The following is a 20,323-nucleotide window of genomic DNA, read 5'->3' as shown; positions in this document are numbered from 1 at the left end:
GTAGTTAGTTATAATAGTTGGTTAGTATTAGTTAGTGTACTTTGCTTTTTTGAATATGCCAAGCGGGCAATTAATTTGTCAGAGTTAGTTAATGGAGGATTATAGTTAGATAGCTACGTTAAGTTTGTATAAAAGCAATAACTTGTATTGTAATTTGCCAGAAAATACCAAGCTCTGAGGGTTTTTTTTTTTTTTTTTTGTGGTGCTTACTCTTCTCTATCTATTGCTAACTACATGAGGGAACAAGTTAGAACTCCTACAATTCCTCCCAAATATCTTTGACATTCGCAAATAAATGTCCTAAATATTCGAGGGAAAATTGCACCATATAACATTATGTAGGATTTTTTAGGATTTAATGATGCATGAAGTCAATAAAGTACAAAAATATTCATTATAGAAAATTTGTTCATTATTGTCAAAATTATTGTTGAAATTGCTATAAAAATCTGTCAATAATTTTATTACTGGCGGTATTATAATTACAGTCAAATAGAATCTAATGAAAAAACTTTGCCAGGAGAAAGTCACTATCAAAATTCTGAAATCCAACACTAATTAATGTCGAAAAATCCGCCAGTAAACTTATTTAAGAATTAGGAGGATGAATATTGAAAGATGTTATCTTCGATAAAAATTCGATGGAAATCTTGGTGTGAAATTCAATTTTTGCATCATTTATTAGCGTCCAATTTATCTAATTATAAATCCGATGGTTATAAATACATCTATTCAATATCCTTATTATATCCTGTCAGATTCAATAATTTGACAATTAATTGTTTATATTAGAATTAATAAGAACTAAATATTATATTTTATTAAACAATTATCGAAATGTGAGATAACAAATGTAAGAAAAAATTAATGAGAAACAAATAAATCCTAATGCGAAACAAATGTGAAATAACAAATGTAAGAAAAAGGAGAAATACCTAAGCATGGCTTATGTGTTCTCATAGTCATTCGCATCGTCCTCCTAGCTATCCCCGGTCCTGCAAAGGCGGCAGTAGAGGTGCCAGTACTGGTGCCAGTGGAGATGAGAAGTTGAGAACGAGCCCCTCCATCAAAGGTTCTGCCGCATGTATGCATCTAATCATCGCCGTCTATTGTCTCATACTTTGGATCTGTTTTAGCTCCTATCTCAAGGACTCTGTCTCTATATCCCGTGTATCACGATATGCCATGCATGCAAGGAACTCCTTATACCTCTCCGTAAACTGATGCAGCTGCTGACCTTGATCCTGTAGGCTCTGAGCGAAGTTGTAGACCTGCTCGCGCAAATCAACGAACGTTCTAGGGAGGTGGAGTGCTAGTGGCTGAGGTGGAGGAATCCCTAAAGGTGGAGGAGCAAATAATGTCAGAAAAGAGTCTACCTACTCAATATATGTGGTTCTTGTATGGCTCGAATACAATCTGGTGCCATACTCTAAGGATCCACTATCACATAACAGGTTGACTCGTACCCTTCTTTTCCAAAATGCAGAGACTACTAGGTCGTGGCCTCCAAGTTCTGATAACACATGACATATAAATATTAAGACAACTATAGTCACCATTATTTGGAAAGGATTATATGTTATGGAATAAAGATAATTAGTAATTACTCACCATTAATTCCTCAAACCGCTTATCAATATATCTTTCTGTATTCTCTTTCAATGTGATACAAGAACACATCAACAGAACATGTATGTACTAGGTTGCTTGGGAGTTGCTTGGACTAAGTATGATACATGTTAGGAACATGTATAGATCCTTCATACACATTTTAGGAGATAGAGGGACGACAACGGCGACAACAATGTGGCATCCTGGGGCGGATGTGGTAGCTGGAGATAGTGGAGGGAGGAGAGGTTTGAATTTTAGGGGTTGCAAAGTGAGGGGAGAGGAAGGCACGCAAGAATAAATCCCTAGCTTACTGTCGGAAAAATCCAATAGTAAATTATTTTTGTTAATGAAACGCAGCGTTTCAACCCAATTGCTTACCGTCGTATTTTTCGACAAAAATTCTAATGGTAAGATACACACCACTTTGATTGTTTTTTCGCCATTTGTTACCATTGAATTTTCTGACGAAAAATTTAGTCTGATGATAATGCTTTACTGAAATTCATTTACCCTTCTTACAATTGGATTTTGCGGCAGAAAATCTAACGGTAAAGTTGTGAAAAAATTTGAGTGTAAATCCGATAGTACTGTGCGCGTTCTCTGTAGTGATTACATCTACCTTTCCAGTTCATTTAGAGACATATCCATCAGTAAAAATCATGCACATGAATGCACTTCAATTGATCCATTAAGTGCACCAAATTTTAAAGATCTTATGGTGAGAAAGTCTAACATCCATTGATGGATATTGCTTCGTTCAAACTCTTCAAAGTTCACGATTCAACCTTGGGTTGACAAATACTATGCACATCCTCACTAATGTAATTCTTCTCTAGTCCACGGTCACTACCCCAGAAAAAAATTGTTTTGCTAATGCAGAATTTTAGGTTCGAGCAAAGAGAATAGCTAGTGAAATTGGCGAATTTGAATATTAGCTTTGATTAATGGAAATCCTCAAGTTACAAATACAGTTTTTTATTGCTTATACATGTTAGCTCTACGATATGTCTAAGAATGTATGTTGATGGTTAACAAACCTAAATATAATTTAATAATTTTATTAACTATCTAAGAAAATTTTTCCTGAGTAATATAACCAAACTAGGTGTCTTCTGAATCTAAGAAAGTTTAAATATCAAAGAATACAACCTCAAAAGCTACGCTGTGTAAAATAGGCAATGTAAATACTCAAGCGACCTAAGAAGCATTGTAGCACAACTCAGAAAAATGTATGTCTCATTCCTAGCCATGAAACTACTAAAGGCATGAAACTGCTTACCTTAAGAAACCATTTAATGAAACTATATATCCTGCCTCCAACATTTAAATTTGAGTGTGCTCAACAAGTCAAACTGATTACTGAAGCTTTCTCTCTCATATGTAAAAAGTATACTATGAAGCTACTAAAAATGGCAAAAAAACGTTAACATATACAAAAAAGCATTTTGACCTTCACTAAACTTTTGAGGAATAATGAGATAAAAATAGAAGTGCTACCTATATATAAGATCCAAAGTTCTGGAAGAAGAAAGAGGTATTGTTGAAACAAACAAGTGTTATGTTTTCATATTTTCTAAGTTCTGTATTCTTTTGTTCTTCATTCTTTTGAAGAAATTTTTTTTTTCAAATTGTAATTTAGACAAATTATATTTTCATATCTTTGACTAGATTACAGTTTTGTAAATATGAGACTAGTCTGTATTCATCTATAATATCTTTGAACAATATCAGAGTACTAAGAAAGGATTCACAAAAGTTTGTAATTTCCTTAACATTCTAGTTATCACTGTTTATTTTTTAAATCAACGGTTTTGCATTGTAACATGATCTAGTAAAGGTATCTAATCCTGAGAAGACTTAAGGAAAGAATATCTTAAGTCTTTAGGTTAAGTTGTGGTATAATCTAAGTTTTACTTGAGAAATCAGGAAAATATCTCAGGATCTTAGGTTGTCAGAGTATCTAATCTGAGTCATTTCTTAGCCTAAGAACACTTCAAGCAAGAATATCTAAGGTTCTTAGATCGGTGAGTAGCCAATCTAAGCCACTTTATAGTCCTAAGAAAGCTTGAATAAATAATATCTAACATTCTTAGATTGGTAGAGTATCTAATATGAGTCTTGCCTGGAAAAGTCAATAGAATATAAAAGGTCCATCGTTTGGGTTATAGTTCTGTCTGAGTCAAAATTGTAGCCTGACAAGGCTCTTTGCAAATAATATCTTATTTTATTAGTTAAACTTTCAAGCTACTTGAGAATTAGATGTAGGTATTATAGACCGAATCAGTGTAGATCATTGTATAGTTCTTTTAAACCTTTATCTCTTACACTTACTATTTATTTATTTGCCTTGAGTTCAAGAACACTTATATAGTTATCTGAAATTTGTCAAAGACATCAGAAGTTGTTCTTTTCAAAATAATATCGTAGAATTTGCTTTAAGAAACTTATATAAGCTTGCGTGTGTGTGTGTGTGTGTGTGTTTGTGTGGGTGTATATATATATATATATATTAGTCTAAAGACCTGAAAAACTTTTAAATTCTTATTCCATATTCAAAAGAATCAAAGTAGGAGTCAACCCGCTTCCATCTTATGCACTTTTTACAACTTCAATTACTATATTAGCTTGTCTTCTGGGTTGAGCATCCTAATAGTTGCAAAAGTAAATATCCATCGCAAATCTGTCATCAAATCATCTTGAAGAACTCTCACTCAACCATCCTCCATTCTTTGATGGAGACCACTATGACTATTGGAAGGACAAAATAAAGCTCTTCATAGAGATTACGAGTCTTGACATGTAAAAAATAGTTAAAAATAAAGACTTTATTCTATATATAGCATCCATAAGACAAGATGGACAAGTGGTCAAAACTCCCACACCAAATGAGAGATGGATTGATTCACAAAAGGCTATACTTCAACTAAACTCAAGATAAATAAATAATTGTTTGTGTACTCAACAAGTCTAAGTATGACATGAGCTTTGCTTGTGAGACAGCCAAGTAAATATGGGATAGACTAAACATGCTTCATGAAGGAACAAAGGAAGTTAAGGAAACAAAGATCGAAATTCTGATCAACATAGTGAACACCCTCAAGAGTTTAGTTCATACTTTCATATATGTCCAACTCATTAGAAGATTCTCAAAAGCTTTACAAAAAGGTGACTTCCCATGTCAACAACCTTTAAAAAAGCTAAATATCTAAAAACACTAGGCTTAAATGAAATTTTTGGTATCCATGAGTATGAGCTTGATGTAACTTTAATTGAGATCATTCAAATTACAAAGTCTTTAGCCTTACAATCCAAAGAAAAGAAGGCTCTAATGTTAAAATAAGAACTTGAGAAATTTAAGAAAAATTAAGTTTGACACCTACTTCTGAGACCCAAGGATAAAACAATCATTAGAACTATAAGTTGGTATTCAGAACAAGCTTGATGAAGTAAGAAAGATTGTGAGAAATAAGGTAAGACTGGTTGCTCAAGGGTATAATAAAAAAAAATAGAATTGATTATGAAGAAATCTTTACACCAGTTGGTTGCAAGGTTGGGGGCCATGAGATTTCTGCTTGTCTTTGCTGCTTCTCAGAATGTCACATTATACCATATAGATGTGAAGTCAATCTTTCTTAATTGCTTCGTCTCAAAGGAGGTATATGTGAAACAACCATATCATTTTGAAGATAAGAAGCATCCAAGTCATGTGCTAAAGGTTATCAAAGTTTTATATGGGTTAAATTAAGAACCAAGAGCATGGTATGATCATCTGACTTCGTTCTTAACTCAGAATGGGTAAAAGAGAAATTCATGATAGCTTTATTTACCCTTCATCAAGTAAAGGAGCTTCTTTTTGTTCAAATATATGTTGATGATATTATCTTTGGACCAACTCCAAATTCACCATGCAAACATTTCTCCGAATTGATGAAAAGTAAATTTAAAATGAGCATGATGAGAGAGCCAATTTTATTTCATAGTAGAGCTCCTATTTAAAATGAATCGAAGCAAAAGCAATTAAATATAATAGTTCATAAAAATTATATTTTAATGTATTTTCGTTGAATTATTATTCCATTCATCTGTTAGCATTTGAAATTAAATGCAAACAAAGCAAAATGATAGATTAAAGTCATCCATCTACAATAACGCTTGCATTTATTAACCATGAATCTTATTATAAAAACTTTATGCATTTTTATGCTAATTCGGAATTTTTTAATTTAAAATATTGCTGCTTGGCATATGGATAATCAGTTCATTTGTTTCATTCTATAATTTATGCATATTTATTATCAAATTTATATAATTTATTTCATAACATCTTTTGGTTAAGCTAATACTCATAAATTAAAGATTTTGAGTAAGAAATAATCATCAGTCTCTTATTATTGGTTGATGAAGTATTTATCTCACAGTTAACTTGAGCAGATAAACTTCATTGTAAAATTATTTATTTTTTATATTTTATAAGAGCAGACATAAGAACCTAACTAAATTTGGGGACTCACTATATCATTATTCACTTATCTTTTAAGTGAGTTATACCTCATTTTATTTTTTAAGCTTAACCTGAGTCATATGATCGGCAGACAAAGCTTGGGGCTATGATCCATTATCTTATAGCTCGGTCTTTATTATGCATTGTGAGCCATAACTCAACTTTATTTGCCTTTATTCTAAGTTTGTAACAAACAATCTTAATAACCATTATTCTAACTTAATGGCTAACGGTCATAACATCAACTCTATTCATCAATTCTATGTCTATAAAAGACACCTCTTTCTATATCTCAAGAGAATATGAGATGATAAGTTTTATAAGTTCTAAGATCTGAACTATTTTATTATTTTCATATACTTCTCATACTGACTTAAGCATCGGAGTCCATTTTGCAGGTATACTAGTGCGGAAATTATAACCACAAACTAACCGGCAAGTGTACCAGGTCGTACCAAGTAATACCTCAGATGAGTGAGGGTCGATCCCACGAGGATTGATGGACTAAACAACAATGGTTGGTTAAACTACTTAGTTAGGCAAACAGAAAATAGTGTTTGGAAGTTCAAAAGCATTAAACAATAAATTCTAAATATCAGAAAGACAGGCAAGTAAATAAGTTGGAAAAAACAATATGAAGAAGGCAGTTAAGGTTTTAGAGTTATCTATTTTCCGGATTGACTTTTCTTACTAACTATTTCAATCATGAAAGATTTAATTCATGGCAAACTATTTGTGACTAGACCCTAATTCCTTAGACCTTCCTAGTCTCCTCTAAAATTCATCAACCGCCAATTCCTTGGTCAATTAATTCCAATTAGAGGGTGAAGTTCAAATTCCAGTTTATATGCCACAAAAATCCTAATTACCCAAAAATAAGAGGATTATATGTCACGTATCCCGTTAAATCCAGATAATTAGAAATTTAGGAGAATATGTTTTCAAGCTGTTGTTCAAGTAAAGAGCTTTTCCAAGTTATACAAAAACTCAATTAGAACAAGGGTCATACTTCCGTTCCACCCAAATTCATAAGATAAAGAACGAAAACAATTCTTGAAATATAAATCAAAACATGAATTAAAATAGAAAAATAATAGTATCAATCCATACAATAGAAGAGCTCCTAATCTTAACAGCGGAGGTTTAGTTGCTCATGGTTCAGAGAGAAAATAAGGATTCAGGTAAACTATAAAATACCGAATGTAAAATTGAATAGAACCCCCTAATGGAATCCCCCTTACTAGAAGAAAAGTTTCTCCTTTTTATAACTAATCCTCTCCTTTAATTCTTATGCTGCAGAAACTCCATCAAATCCAGCCGGATGCTACCTAAAATAAACAAGATTGCACGAGACTCAAAGTAGCATCTATAGTGGCTAAAAGGTAATTAATTCTTAATTAAACTCAACAATTTAAATACAAATTCACTAGGAAAAGATAGGAAAGATGCTCATGCATTACAACACCAAACTTGAATTGTTGCTTGTCCTCAAGCAACCCAATTAATATAGGCTTAAGATGTGAATTTGCATGAGAATGAGAGTTCGATTAAGCTCATGTCTCTTCTTATAGTGGGGTTTACAACTGCAATCCTGAATAGTTTTGGCATCTCACTCTCCTTTGAATCAGAAGGATGTCATTGTCATTCGGAATTAGAATCCGGATAATATTATGAATTCTCTGATCTTTATACTCCAGTTTAACCCTTGAACACAGCATAATTTTCTTTAATTCATTTTTCTTTGGTGCTTTGCACCTTAAGCCTAGCCATGACTTTAAATGTTTTGTCTCAAGGGTTACTTGACACAGAAACACCACAAGCACTTAACTGGGGAACTCTCTTTAAGTTCTAATTTTTCTTTCAGTTACTCTTAGACAGTGGTGCTCAAAGCCTTTGGCATACTCTGTTAAACACACTTGGTCTCGTCTCTAAGTGTTCTGTCTCAAGGATTACTTGACACAATCACACCATAAGCATATGACTAGAGAAATAACTCTTTGAGCTTTTAATCATGTCTGACCTCCCTAGTCATTGTTGCTCAGAGCCTTGGACCTTGCTTTTATAGTTTTTTTGCTGTTTCTTTTGCTTCAAGGATTAAATTTTTATTTATTTCAGAGAAGTCATAATAATTCTCTAAATTCTTGTTCCTTATACATCAACATTTTTTTATTCAAATTCAAATATGCATTATTCATGTCATGCATTCAAAATCACAAATAATACCACCAAATTTGGATAAATAAGACTACTCTTAAAATTAAACTCAATTTCTCATGCAATACATCACTTAAATTCTTTTCTTTTTAGATTCAAGCTTAGTGAGTGGTTCATGAGACAATAAATTTTTTTTATATTCTAAGAACTGAAAGTATTAAAGATCATGCAGGCAATCAAAGCAACAGAAAATATAGGACAACAAAATAGGAACAGAAGAGAAATAGAATGAAAGGAACTCAACCACTTCAGTTATGCTGATGGCCACCTCATTCCTCCATGAAGAACATTCATCTCCCTTTGGTGCTAAACAAAAAAGCCATAAGCGAAGCGTCAACACCAAACTTAAAGGTTTGCTTGTCCTCAAGCAAAGAAGAACTAAAAACAGAGAGGCAAAAAAAATTAAATAGTATGATAAAAGAAGAATAAAAGGATAAAAGAACAAGAGAGAATTAGGATTTGGGAGAGAGAGAGAATGAAAACCAAAAACTGGACGGCGCACTAGTGGAGGTGTGCGGCGCAGACGACGCGTATGCGTGGGTCGCACGATGATCATAGTGACGTGTGAGCGTCAAGAACACATACGCGTGCACTTGGATTGTGCAAATCGCATGAAGCCAGCCGCGTGCACGCGCAACTCTCTGCTCGCGTGGCTTGGGGACCAAAATTTTTATATGACGCGTGCGCTTGAATGAACTTTTGTGCAAAGGACGCACACGCGTCAGGGACGCGTACGCGTGAACAAGTTTGTGCTTCTAGCACACTTCCAGCCCCAAGCCAGCACAACTCTCTGCCCAAACACCTATTTATGCTGATTTTCAAGGTCACACATTTGCGTCAGTGACGCGCACGCGTGGATGGCTAATGGCGCAAACGATGCGCACGCGTAAGGTATGCGTATGCGTGGTCTTGTTTGTGCGCAAAGCATAGTTCCTGCGCCACTCCTGCTCATCTCTCAGGTGACTTTTCTTCTTCGTCTCTCTTCTTCTTTCTTTTTTTTTGAAATATTTGGTTCCTGTTCTAAAATAGCTGCATGATTAAAACACACGTAAAGTGATAGGAAAACAGTAGAAACTCGATAAAAATCAAATAAATAAGAAAACCACTACTACGAAAAATAACTAAGGATACAAAATTATCGGGTTGCCTCCCGACAAGCATTTCTTTAATGTCACTAGCTTGACTTGATTGTTGAATTTTCTTCCTCTTTTTCCAGTTGGTTAAAAGAAATGTCTCCAAGGGGGGAGAGGTGACGATTAGTGCCCCCTGATATAATTTCTATCTAACAAGCTTTCTTTTATTGTGATTAGCTTGATTCACCTTGCTTGTTGGAGTAGAGGTTGGATTGTTTCTTGCTGACCTTTTCTTCTTCATAGATATTTTCTTTTGTTTCTTGGTCACAATCCCCCTTTCAGTGCTTTCCTTGGTTGCCTTCACTTCTTTGATTTCAAAATTTTGGTGTTGTGTGATGGTTAGAGTGTACCCTTCATCAAGAACTTCTTGAATTGGTGGTTCAATAAACTCACCCTCTGTGACACTCTCTGCTTCATTGGAATGTAGATTTCCATAATTGTTTTCATCCTTTACAACCTTCTTTGTTTGTGCAGCTTCCTTCTTTGTTGGTGCATCTTTCTCCTTTGTTTTTGCATCTTCCTCTTCTTCCATATGTGACGGTAGAAAGTTCTCTAATTCACTGGAGTATAAACTTCTTTGATTAATTTTCTCACTTTCTTCCATAAGATCATGCATTGTATCTCCTGGGAAAGAATTTGCTTGTTCCCCTTCCTGGTTCTTGATAATCGTCTGCACATATTTCTCTATATTTTTGACACTCGTCTTTATATCATGTATGAATTCTTTCATGAGAAGCTCAAGATCTGATGATACTTGATATGAATATGGAGATGGTGGCTCTTGATATGAATAAGAAGGAGATGATGGTTCTTGATAAGAGTAAAAAGAGGATGGTTCTTGGTATGAATAGGGGGATGGTGACTCTTGATATGAATAAAAAGGAGATGATGAATCTTGATAAGAGTAAAAAGAGGATGGTTCTTGGTATGAATAGGAAGATGGTGGCTCTTGATATGGGTAGAAAGATGATGGTTTTTGATATGGATAGAGAGGTGGTGGTTCTTGGTATGAATATGGAGATGGTGGTTCTTGATAGTTGGAACATGGAACATTAAAGTTTCCTTGGTTTTGACTTTGCCAACCAAAATTCGGATAGTTTCTCCATCCACAATAATATGAATCACTACTCGGGTGTGAGTAGTAACCCATGTGATCTCTCTCCATTATTTTTACTTATCTGAATAAGTAATTGACTCCTAAGGTATCTCTCACTTATCTAGAAGGGAGATCTTAACAACATTTCTAGAAAAAGAGAACGGTTATCCACGGTATAACTACTCCAAAAAAGGTGGTTATATTTTCTATTATGAATACACTGACACCCTTAGGTATATTCAGAACCCAATCTACTAAAAACATGCTTAAAGCCCTTGCTAACTTAAGTATCAGAGTCTCTTGTAGGTACCACCCCCACCTCCTCACAAGGAACTCGGACGGCGGCACCTAGGCACCAATACAAGTCAGACGCTGCCTAAAAAGGAGTCTGGACCTCACGTCTAGGCCCAAAAGCAACCTAGTTTTATGTAATCCTCGGAACATCGGCACCGTTGTCGGGGACCTTGAGGATAGCCATACTGCATCTGAATCAGAACCAGAGCCTTACAATGACGATCGAGCACTTGCGTTACCTCCACTACAGGAAAGAACAATTACCCCCCCCCCCACAGGGAAGGTACATCAGAGCACTTGACGGTTTATCTTGTATTGATTTTAAGAGCTTTTATCACCTTTTACCCACATTTATTCAATGAAATAGCATGGTTTTGTGATTGTCTCCTTATTTGTGCTTAGATGTGAAAATATGCTTTTTAACCCTTAATTTGATGGTTTTAATCTCCCTTTGATTCCACTAGATGCCTTGATATGTTTGTTAGTGATTTCAGATTGAAAAGGCTAGGAATGGATCAAAGGAGTGAAGAGGGAAAGCATGCAAAGTGGAGAAATCATGAAAAGTCAAAGAAGTTGAACTCGCCCATGGACGCGCGCGCGCACCTACGAATCACCCCACGGACGCGTGCGCGTGCTGTGCGCGTACGCGTCGGTGCTGGTTTATGATTTTTTAATGAAAACGTGGCCAACGAATTCTGAAGGGTTGTGGGGCCCAATCTCAACCAACTTTGGCGCCTAAACTGCTATTTAAAGCCAAGGATTGAAGAGAAAAGGGGATTAGTTCATTTTACACTCATTAGTTTACTTTAGAAGTAGTTTCTAGAGAGAGAAGCTCTCACTTCTCTCTAGAATTAGGATTAGGATTAGGTTTAGTTCTTAGATCTAGGTTTTCATTCATTCATTCTTCTACTTCTACTTCTCAATTCTTTGTTGCTACATTCATCTTCTTCTATTCTTTTGTTGTAATTTCCTTTATGTTGTTCTTATGCTTTGTTGTAGATCTACTATTGTTCCTTCCATTTTCTTTTAATTCAATAAGAGGTAATTCATAATAATTGTTCTTCTTTACTTTTCTATTGTTGATCTCTTGCCTTTGTAGTTAGATCTCTCTTTAATTCTTGCAATTTATGTTGTTTACTTTTATTGCCTTTTATGTGTTTGTTGAAATGCCTCTTCTAGATATAGTATAGATTTTGCTCCTCTTGGCCTAGGTAGAGTAATTAGTGACACTTGAGTTATCTAATTCCTTTGTTGATTGGTAATTGGAGAGATTGCTAATTGGTTTGGAGTGCACTAAAACTAGTCTTTCCTTGGGAGTTGGCTAGGACTTGTGGCTCAAGTCAATTCATCCACTTGACTTTCCTTTATTTAGTAAGGGTTAACTAAGTGGTAGCAATGAACAATTCTCATCACAATTGAGAAGGATAACTAGGATAGGACTTCTAATTTTCATACCTTGCCAAGAGCCTTTTATAGTTGTTAGTTTATTTTCATTGCCATTTACTTTTCATGCTTCTTATCCAAAACCCCAAAACACATCACAACCAATAACAAGACACTTCATTGTAATTCCTAGGGAGAACGACCCGAGGTCCAATACTTCGGTTTATAAATTTAGGGGTTTGTACTAGTGACAAACAACTTTTGTATGAAAGGATTATTGCTTGGTTTAGAAACTATACTTCGACGAGATTTTATTTGAGAAATTCTAAACCGTCAAAAATCCGATCATCAAAATGGCGCCGTTGCCGGGGAATTGCAATGGTGTTATGTTATTGGTTATTGTATATATGTGAATATTGTGAATAGCTTGATTTTTTGGATTGCTTGCTAGTTAGGACTTTCTTTCGTTATTTCTTAGTAGTTTTTGTTTTTATTTTCTCTTTTCACCATGAATTCTCATTTTGGCTATGAGTGTGATTACAACTATGTTGTAGGAAGTGGAGATTACAATGAAGATGTGTATCAAGGATGGGATAACCAAAGATGGGAGGAGCCATATGCATATGATCAATCTTCATGGCAACAACCCCACCAATGCACTATGAAGAAGAGCCAGTTTTTAATGCATATCAATCCAATGGCTATGGTAAATCTCCTTATGATTTTCAAGAACCACCATCATATGCCTATGAGTCATATCCTCAACATGAACCTCAACTATACTCACAAGCCCCTTCTTACCAACCATCTTTATATGACTCTAATCCATATCCATCACACCAACCAACTTTTGAGCCATATGAGCCATACATGGAACCACCACAATATCAACCCTTTCAAGAGCCAACTCCATACCATGACCAAGATGAACCACCTCCGTTATATGAAAATTTCCAACCACAAGATGAATACTACTTTCCACCACAACCTCCCATGGAAGAATACTCATATCCATTGATCCAAGAGTCACATGATCCTAATCATATTATCCAAGAGGAACAAGAGTCAAGGGATCGTCTCAAGGAAGCATTGGATCAATTTCAAGCAACCATGAAGTGTGTTGTGCAACAAGTGGAAAGAATGGAAAACATTGAACCACCACAACTCTACCAAGAAGAACCACCTTCCTACTATGAACCCTTCCCCCAAAATGATGAATCCTTTCATCCACCCCAATCTCTAATAGATGAAACCCTTGGTGTTCTTGTTCAAGGGCAAGAAGAGATGAAAAGGGATGTGCAAAATTTCATGGCCGCCTTGGATGCGGTAACAAATCAATTAGCATCCCAATGCTTGAACACTCAAGGAACTCCCATGCCTACATGTGGAGAATCAAATGACGAACATAGCATGAAGGAGAGATTGGAAACTCCGGTTGGAAATGAAGAAAGTTGCTTTGTATTAGAACAATTGGAGGAAGCTTTAATTGTTGAAGACAAGGAAGAAGTGGTAGAAGACTTAGGAGATGCGGAGCCTCCATGGGAACATAGAGTTGAAGAAAACCCCTCCAAGATGATTGAAATTGATGCTAGGGAGGAAAGTGCACACCTTCGAAGGCATACTCCATATGAAGACTTGGATAGGATAGAGCAAGAATTGAGTTCCCATGGCAATGAAGAGCAAGCATTAAGTCCTAGTGGTGGAGAATCCTTTGAACTTGAAGAACCTTCTCCCGGTGCATTTGAAAATATTATGGAGGTAAACTTCTTTCACCCTCCCAATTATAGTTTGATTAAGGGAAAAGGCTTAGATAGTATTGATGAACAAAGGATTGAATTAAAAAAATCTTGTGAAGAGGTGGAGATCCTTAGAAAAAGGAGGATGGGAGTGGAATATGCTTTGTCAAGAACCTTGGAATCATCTTTGCCTAGGTTGCCATCTACACCTTCATTTGAGTGGGTAAAATTCATTTCTATTAGCTTTATTATCCCACTTGAATATGGTTTGCTTGAAACGGATGGTCAACTTAGGATGCTTTGTGGGATGAAGCATAAGCGAAAGATGTTTCGTGGTTGGCGTTGCAAATCAAGGCTCATTTTGGTTGATACTTCAAGAGTTGAATACAAAGGTGGGAATAGTGCTCAAAAAGATGGGTCTAGGAGGATTGTTGGGCACTTCATAGAGAATTCATCTTGTTCACCACCCGGATGGACTAATAACAATGATCAACTTCAAGACGGGTGTGAAAATAAAGTGTGGGATCCCGGATCGCACAAGGAGAATCAATTTTGGGAGCCCCAAGCTTGTGAAGAACTCCATTAACACTTGGTGCAACAAATAGGGGATCTTGGGGCACAATGGAGAACCAAGCATTGGTGGGAGTTCCAAGATGAATACAAGCACAAGCCACCTTAATGAGGAGCTCCCCATAAGTCCAACTTAAGGACAATAAATAAAAGTGCTAGGTGGGAGACACCCCACCATGGTAAAATCTTTTCATTTTCTCTTTTGTATATATGGGTAGAATTAGTTTAATTTCATGTTTTGGTAGTTTGTTAAGTGCATTTGATAGTTTAGTATGTTAAATAAGATTTTATGGTGTTTTGGTAGCTGTTTGGAGGTTTGGAATGCTTGGATTGGTGTAAAAACATACCAAAAATTTTTTGAAAAACAGAGCACCATCCACGCGTACGTGCACTGCACGCGTACGCGTACATTGAGCATTTTCGACCATCCACGCGAGCGCGCCATGCACGCGTACGCGTGGGTTGAGAAGTTCCACCTTCCATGTATTAACCCGAGAGTTAGGCCTGCACTGTGCGCGCGTTGTGCCTTTGGCACAACCCCACTTGCGCGTACACGCACATGACGCGTACGCGCCACTCTCGAAATAAGCCATCGACGCGGGCGCGCCATGTACGCGTACGCGTGGATGCCCTTCCTTCACTACATTTCTTTTCTTCTCATTTTTCCATTTCTTTCCTTCTCCTTTCTTCTTTCCTCCTTCTACCCCTCATCCAACACCATGGATAACCATTTATTTTAGTTAGTTTTAGTTTGGTTTTCATTTTATTTTCTCTCTTTTCATTACAAGTGTTGGATTATTGACTTTGTGTACTACACATTGTTGCCTCTTATTGCCTAAATGCTATTTTAGCATGAATGTTTTCCGATAATCTTTGTTGGACTATTTAATTGAGGTTATATTTTGCTACTTGGTTTTGAGTTCTTCATGCTTACCTTTTGAAAAATACCAAGTGATGAGAATTGCCTTTGAGCTTATAACTCTTTTGAATTGCATGTTGTAGCTAGCCATCATGTGATTTGAATCCTTTTCCTTGATTAGGCAACCTCTTGATAGATGATGTTATGCATTTACCTTAATGCATTGTGTTCATAATCATATGCATCCATGTGTTTGACTTGAATGCTTTCATGCTTCTTTAATGCTTGTTTTACCTTACAAGTTTACTTAAAGCATCTCAAGCATACTAGAATGAGTAAAGTGCATGCTTCTTTTGTGACATAGCTTTTTATGCTAATGTGTGTTCTAAACCGCGCAATTTAGAATTTACACACCTATTTGTCATCAATGTCACACTAATCCACTCACTCAAGTCTAGTGATTTACCTCATTCCAACAATGTATGCTTCCTTGCTTTTATATCTTCTCATCTTATGGTGTTATATTTTTATTTTCATTATGAATGCACCACAAGCAAACATGGAAGCAAGACTAAGAACACGCAGCAATCCGGAGACTCGCTGTACCCCCTTGCTCATCCTTCAATGCACCGCGGACGGTGCAAACTTTTAAGTGTGGGGAGGTCGTCCGACCGGTCGGCGATTTTAGGTGACAAGTTTCTAATTCCAACACTTTTGCATTTCATTTTAGGTTTTTAGGATTTTTACTTGCATTTTCTTAATTTTTGCATATATATACACAATAAGCTTAGTCAAAATAATGAAAATTTTCAAGGATTTCTATCTATAGGGCACCTCAATTGATTTGAGTGAAAACTTTTCATTAAACTTGCTTGAATTATATATCTTGTGGATCATGTTTTTGAGCTAAGAATACAAGCTTGTGAGATTTGAGCCTAATTGTGTGGTTACATCTTATAACCACCTATTTTTCCTTCTTGTGTGCATTATTCTCTTTCTATGAATGTAATCTTTGATTTGTTTGATTCCTTATGTCCATTATTTTGTGTATTCATGCATTTATATGATTGAGGCCATCATTTCATTAGCTCACTTATCCAAATAGCCTTACCTTTTATCAACCTTTGTTAGCCTATTTTGAGCCTACGATTAACCCACTTGGTTCTTTAATTTAGCACATTACAAGCCTTAAAGCAGAAAACAATAAATGTCCTTATTTGGATCTTTGATTAGCTTAAGCTAGTGTGTGTGAGTACCATTCAAGTGTGGGAACCTTGGGACATTGGGTGAATAAAAGGGTAGTTTTGTATTTTTATTGAAAATATTGGGAATTGGGTACATGCTCATGTATTGATCAAATGTATAGACCTTATGCATTGATGCTCTTGTATATAGAAGAAAAAAAGGAGAAAAACAAAAGAAAAAGAAAATAAAACAATATGGAAAAGAAAGAAAGAAAAAAAGAAAAAAATAGAAAAAGAAGAAAAAGAAAGAAATAAAAAGGGGACAAAATGCCCCAAAGCAAAGTGTAGCTCAATAAAATCAATGCATGAGTGTTGTGAAATGAAAAGAAATTGCATGAGTATGTGAAAAAGTGAGAAATGGGTAGTTAGGTTAGCTTTGAAATTGTATAGGATGTCATAGGTTAGGTGGAAAGTTTAAGCTTATCAAAGATTCAAATTTCAAGCTCACTTGACCAAATATGCATCCTACCTTGACCCTAGCCCCATTACAACCTATGAAAAGACCTCATGATAGATGTATGCATGCATGAAATATATGTTGATTTTTAGAAGAAGAACAAATCTTGGAAAGCATGATTAGGGGGAGAATTGAGTGAATCAACCCTAAACACTTGAGCAAATAGAGTGCAAACACTACCGGTGAGGGTTTGAGGCTCAATTACATGTTTCCACCTACGATCATCTCTTCTCATGCAAGTTTGTAAAAATATTTAATAACTCAATTCAACTTTGGATTAGACTTGCTAGTCCTTAGCCCTTGTGTATATATGCTTCTTGAGAAATTGATTTATTTTGACCGAGCAATTGCATTCATGTAGATAGTTGCATATAGGTAGATTGCATTTAGTTAGTTCCATTGAATAAATGCCATACCCTTTACTTCATTCTTGGTTTAAGCATGAGGACATGCTTGGTTTAAGTGTGGGGAGGTTGATAACCCCGTTTTGACGGTTTATCTTGTATTGATTTTAAGAGCTTTTATCACCTTTTACCCACATTTATTCAATGAAATAGCATGGTTTTGTGATTGTCTCCTTATTTGTGCTTAGATGTGAAAACATGCTTTTTAACCCTTAATTTGATGGTTTTAATCTCCCTTTGATTCCACTAGATGCCTTGATATGTTTGTTAGTGATTTCAGATTGAAAAGGCTAGGAATGGATCAAAGGAGTGAAGAGGGAAAGCATGCAAAGTGGAGAAATCATGAAAAGTCAAAGAAGTTGAACTCGCCCATGGACGCGCGCGCGCACCTGGCGCTTGCGCGCACCTGCGAATCACCCCATGGACGCGTGCGCGTGCTGTGCGCGTACGCGTCGGTGCTGGTTTATGATTTTTTAATGAAAATGTGGCCAACAAATTCTGAAGGGTTGTGGGGCCCAATCTCAACCAACTTTGGCGCCTAAACTGCTATTTAAAGCTAAGGATTGAAGAGAAAAGGGGATTAGTTCATTTTACACTCATTAGTTTGGTTTAGAAGTAGTTTCTAGAGAGAGAAGCTCTCACTTCTCTCTAGAATTAGGATTAGGATTAGGTTTAGTTCTTAGATCTAGGTTTTTATTCATTCATTCTTCTACTTCTACTTCTCAATTCTTTGTTGCTACATTCATCTTCTTCTATTCTTTTGTTGTAATTTCCTTTATGTTGTTCTTATGCTTTGTTGTAGATCTACTATTGTTCCTTCCATTTTCTTTCAATTCAATAAGAGGTAATTCATAATAATTGTTCTTCTTTACTTTTCTATTGTTGATCTCTTGCCTTTGTAGTTAGATCTCTCTTTAATTCTTGCAATTTATGTTGTTTACTTTTATTGCCTTTTATGTGTTTGTTGAAATGCCTTTTCTAGATATAGTATAGATTTTGCTCCTCTTGGCCTAGGTAGAGTAATTAGTGACACTTGAGTTATCCAATTCCTTTGTTGATTGGTAATTGGAGAGATTGCTAATTGGTTTGGAGTGCACTAAAGCTAGTCTTTCCTTGGGAGTTGGCTAGGACTTGTGGCTCAAGTCAATTCATCCACTTGACTTTCCTTTATTTAGTAAGGGTTAACTAAGTGGTAGCAATGAACAATTCTCATCACAATTGAGAAGGATAACTAGGATAGGACTTCTAATTTTCATACCTTGCCAAGAGCCTTTTATAGTTGTTAGTTTATTTTCATTGCCATTTACTTTTCATGCTTCTTATCCAAAACCCCAAAACACATCACAACCAATAACAAGACACTTCATTGTAATTCCTAGGGAGAACGACCCGAGGTCCAATACTTCGGTTTATAAATTTAGGGGTTTGTACTAGCAACAAACAACTTTTGTATGAAAGGATTATTGCTTGGTTTAGAAACTATACTTCGACGAGATTTTATTTGAGAAATTCTAAACCGTAAAAAATCCGATCATCACTTACCGCCAAGGTCAGCGACTTGCTTTGATGACCTGGCAAGGAGGTTTCTGACCCGATTTTCAATTTAGAAGGGTAAAGTCAAACATGCTCTAAGTCTCTTAGGGGTAAAACAAGAGGTCGGTGAAACACTCCGAGATTATATGAAAAGATTCAACAAACTTTGCTTGGAAATACAAAACTTACCTCCTAAAGCAGTGATAATGGGGTTGGTTAACGGCCTTAGAGAAGGGCTATTTTCCCAATCCATATCCAAGCGACACCCGACTTTCTTGTATGAAGTACAAGAGCGGGCAGAGAAGTATATCAACAATGAGGAGAACTCCCGACGTAGAGATTCCATCCTAAAACCAAACCTTCCCTACCAAACTCAGGATAAAGAGAGGGAGATAAAGAAAAAAGAGGAGTATATCTCGGAGAAGCATCGAAGATACCACAATTACACTCCACTCCGAGTTTCTCTTGTCGATATTTACAGGGAGATCTGTCATACTAAAAAACTTCCACCTCCTTGCCCCATTAAACATAAAAAGGCTAGAAGTCGGACAGAATATTGCGAGTATCACAAACTATAAGGGCATTCTACCAATGATTGTTATGATCTGAAAAACATTATAGAAAAGTTGGCTAGAGAATGTCGATTAGAAAGATACCTTGCTGAAAGGGCGGACGACTTAGGAAAAAGGAAAAGAGGAGATGAAGATGGAAGTCGATGAGATCGGCCACCACAAACCCCCGATAGGCAGATACACATGATAAATGGCAAATTTGTAGGAGGAGGAGTTACTAAGTCCTTACGTAAAAGGCATCTTAAAGAGGTATATCAAGTCAGAAAAGAGAGTGGAGCTCTCGATCTACCCACAATCTCTTTCATCAAAGAGGATGCACAAGGGGTGGCACCTGGTCACAACGACCCTATGGTAATTACAATGATCCGTGCTAATGCAAACCTCCATAAAACTTTGGTGGACTAAGGGAATTCGGTTGACATACTATTTAAGCATGCTTTTGATAAGCATGGGTTAGAAGAAAAGGATCTAAAGGCTTATCCAGACAACCTTTTGGGTTAAGGATCTAAAGGCGTATATAATAGTTCATTATATACCACTTTTGGTAAAGGCATGAAATCAAGAACCTTAAGCGTTGACTACATTGTAGTAGACGTGGCATCAGCTTACAACACTTTAATAGGTCGAATAACCTTGAACCGATTAGATGCAGTCATTTTTACGCCTCAACTATGCATAAAGTTTCCAACTATAGAAAGAATTGTCACTGTAAAAGG

At 36.0% G+C, this 20,323-nt stretch overlaps 1 long non-coding RNA gene across 2 annotated transcripts; it reads right to left on the bottom strand.

The window, feature by feature from the left end:
- Positions 1 to 800: 800 nt before the first annotated feature.
- LOC140175470 (uncharacterized) lies at positions 801 to 2,218 on the bottom strand. 2 transcript variants are annotated; one of them, XR_011866281.1, is made up of 3 exons: positions 1,612 to 2,218; positions 1,467 to 1,513; positions 801 to 1,336 (listed from the first exon to the last, which is right to left on the bottom strand). It is a non-coding gene; the product is annotated as an uncharacterized lncRNA (long non-coding RNA). The 2 variants fall into 2 exon arrangements; XR_011866280.1 differs by having other exon boundaries at positions 801 to 1,513.
- Positions 2,219 to 20,323: the final 18,105 nt, after the last annotated feature.

Source organism: Arachis hypogaea, chromosome 10 (genome assembly GCF_003086295.3).
Source record: "Arachis hypogaea cultivar Tifrunner chromosome 10, arahy.Tifrunner.gnm2.J5K5, whole genome shotgun sequence".
In the NCBI taxonomy this organism is placed as follows: domain Eukaryota; kingdom Viridiplantae; phylum Streptophyta; class Magnoliopsida; order Fabales; family Fabaceae; genus Arachis; species Arachis hypogaea.
Note: the sequence above shows the minus strand (reverse complement) of the source record. Positions and strands in the feature narration are given on the sequence as shown.